The sequence below is a fragment of the Rhinolophus ferrumequinum genome, chromosome 2 (assembly GCF_004115265.2).
Source record: "Rhinolophus ferrumequinum isolate MPI-CBG mRhiFer1 chromosome 2, mRhiFer1_v1.p, whole genome shotgun sequence".
NCBI classification, from domain to species: domain Eukaryota; kingdom Metazoa; phylum Chordata; class Mammalia; order Chiroptera; family Rhinolophidae; genus Rhinolophus; species Rhinolophus ferrumequinum.
This window is the reverse complement of record NC_046285.1, coordinates 22,114,262-22,117,768: the sequence shown is the minus strand read 5'-3', so window position 1 is coordinate 22,117,768 and position 3,507 is coordinate 22,114,262.

Genomic DNA, 3,507 nt, shown 5'->3' with positions numbered 1-3,507 from the left:
GTTCATTTTAAATGACATAAAATTGTTGAACTATTTCCTCTGCTCTCTAAGTTTAGTTATGAATTAAATTGTATTTCATTGAGTTAGCAACATTCAGTTTGTTTAATTAATCATTAATTAATTAATTAATTAAGGAAATGATTGCACATTTATCAGAAAACATCAATATTTCTAAGTTTTTCTCTTAATAGGGAAAAATGACTCTTCCTTGGATATCTTCTCTTTAAATTTCTCTCAAGATATTTAGGGAGGCCAAGAATATCTTCTTTACACATAACATTTATTGAGATTATAAGAAATAAAAAAAATTAGTCTAGTTAATATTACAATTTGTAGAATTATTGTTGATTGGTGCTACTTGAATTGCATGCAGAATTTTTTTTTTATTATTCTAGTTAAGTTTAACAAAGGGAAGAATCAACAAAACAAAGTAAATTCCATTATTGTCACCTACTGATCTATGGAACAAAATATTTATTTGTAAGATCTGACTTCAAAAGAAATGTTATGAATTTGCCCTGAATAACAGTCTATATCAACATTATTTAATGAACTATATCTGGCTATAAATATCTGTAAATTAAAAAGTTTGTTTCATTTGTTCTTTTCTTAGTATTCTAGACATTGGAGTTCATTTTTTGAAGTAATGATATTAATTTAAAAGACAATGTGATATTTATAAGTGTCAATATTTGTTTCATTTGCATTGAAAATTAAGCTAACTTTGCATGTGTTTTCTAAAATATACACTCTAAAATTATTTTGCAAGTTTTTTTCGAATGACTACAGATGACCCACACCTGTTTTGTATTTTCTAAACAAATTCCAAAAACAAAACAATAAAAATAATCTTTAGAAAACATCCTGTCCTCTTGGTACAGAAACAAAAATGACGCAACTTCATATTAAGGATTAATAAATTAGATCATACGTTAGAAAACCACTTTATTTTTAAAATAAACTGTTTATTGTATGCTTTCATGGAATTAGGTTATAATTTCATTCACTATTCACCAAATAATGTTGTTAATTATGAGGAAGAAAATTCTTTTTAAGCCAATTTATTTATGAACTGAGATTAAAAATTAATATTCATTCAATGTCCTTTTTTTGAGCACCCATTAGACGGCAGACATTGTGTTAGGCAATGAGGTAAGGAGAAGAATGACCTCATCTTTGAAGTGTCCACAGTCTGGTGGAGGAGACAGACAAAAATGACAGAATTCTGAACAGGATTTTAAGGGTCACTAAAGATGGGCATTTTTCTCAAGCAAAATTGCTGAAAACTGAACTGAGTCTTCAAGGATAAACAAGAATTTGTAGTCAGAAAAGTGAAACAGTACAGTCTAAAAACTAAGAATAGTTGTTTTCTTTCTTTCTTTTTTTTCCTACCGAAGTACCTTGTATTGTTCCTTAGCTTGAATGCTGAATTCTAACAACTGCTAAATGATATCCAATCTGATTTTCTGAACACTGCTGGGAGTTTAACAACATTTACCCCAGTCAGCCAAGATAGCAAGTTGGTAAAAAAAAAAAAAAAAAAAAAAAAAAGTCTTTCTTTGGTTGCAGTATATTACCAACAATTGATATAGAGTAGAATTCCTGTGAATCTTATATATCATGTTGACCTCTCAGTATACTGGGTTCAAAATCTCTGGTCTTCTCTTCTCTATAATATAAATGTTATAAAAATTATGCTTCAAACAATTAATGTAAAAGCCACAGCTTAACATAAGTATTAAAACATATGCCTAATTAATATAAAATCAGTCTGTCAATATATCAAACTTTTCCCCTTTAATTCCTTAAATAATTAGAGATTGTTCTTTTGGGGAAATATTTTCATCCAAAATATAACAACATATTTTAAAATAAATGAATATTACCTATTGATGATTAAAGGTAAAATGATCTTTAATAAAATATTTTTATTAATAACATCACTTAAAAATTACAAGTTGAAAATATACAGTATCTTTATTTAGATGTTTGATTCGTCACCTTAAGTATTAAAGAAAAGTAATCATATGCCGAAACAGGATACACTACATTAACTCAAATAAAATGACTCTACTAAGAGATAATAAAAGCAGTCTCTGACACCCAGGAACTGATGTGACACCCACAACAAGGCCTCAGGGTTCTTAGAAGCTGGCCTGTCCCTTACAGCTAGGCCATGTTGTTCTTCTTTTGGACATAACAATCTCACAGAACATCAACATTGGACAAGGTCACCCCGAGACCATGAACAAGTGAGAGGAAAACAAGACCATTTCATAATTTTGTCTAAACACAGACAAAAATGAGGTCATTGTGCAAATCACAGAATATCAAGCATCTGCCTGTCCTGGCTAACTCGAGTGACTGTTACTTCTTTACCAATTACATCTTTACCCTTACTCCAGTCTGTCCTCCTTATACATAGGGTGTTTGTGATACCCAGTCATAGATTTGACCTCGCTTTCTGACAGCATCTAAACTAGAGCAAATTGCCTCTTCCTTAAGCCCTCCTCAAAGTCACCCAACCAAAGCCCAAATGCTCCAATAGGCTATTTCTAAACCCCCCTTACAGAGACATCCCATGTTTCCATCGTCTGTGTTCTTTCACACTGCAATGCATAATATATTCAACTTGTTCTAGGTGTGTTTCTAGTTGTCTTTGATTAGAGAGACGTGACACTACTTAAAACCCTGCCCTAGATTCCATTGCAAGATAACATGATCACATTACTAGTTGTTCAGACACTGTGTCTAAGTACGAGACATATATATTTAATAGCATGAGCGCTAGATCCATATTTTCTAGGGTCAAGATGCAGTTCTGCCACTCACCAGCTATATGATTCTTAGCAATCTGTGATTCTTAATCTATGTGATTCTTAATCTTTGAGCCTCTATTGATATATCTATTAAGTTGGGATAATATTAGTACATCTCTTATAGGCTTTTTACGGGATTGCTAATGTCTGGAATATTACTAATGCTTAATAAATGCTAGCCATCGTTATTTGAAATGCCCAATAATTAAAAAAAGAAAAAAATATATACCTAAAATACAAATGTAGTGATGGGAATAATGTTAAATCTGATTTATTAAACATATTTTTGTTAACGTATGGTCATAGAGATGAAATTCAATATAGCCAATATTATGTAGAGTAATTCAAATATTTTTCATATGGAGTTTCTCTCTGTCTTTCCACATAAAGTTTTAATTTAAAATATGATAACTAGTCTTCAAATATGGCCCCCGAATGATACATGCCTCTTGGTATTCAGGCCCTCGTGGGATCCCTTCCTCTTAAACTTGAGTTGAACTGTGACCTACTTTTTGAACAATAGAATATGACAAATGATGCCAAATGATTTCTGAATCTGGGTCATAAGCAACTTTGTCTGTTATTACCTGGGTATCATGGGACACTTGCTCGTTAGACACTCCTCTATCCTGAAACCAAGCTACCATGCCATGAGAAGCCCAAGCCACAGGAGAGGTGGGTCTCAGTG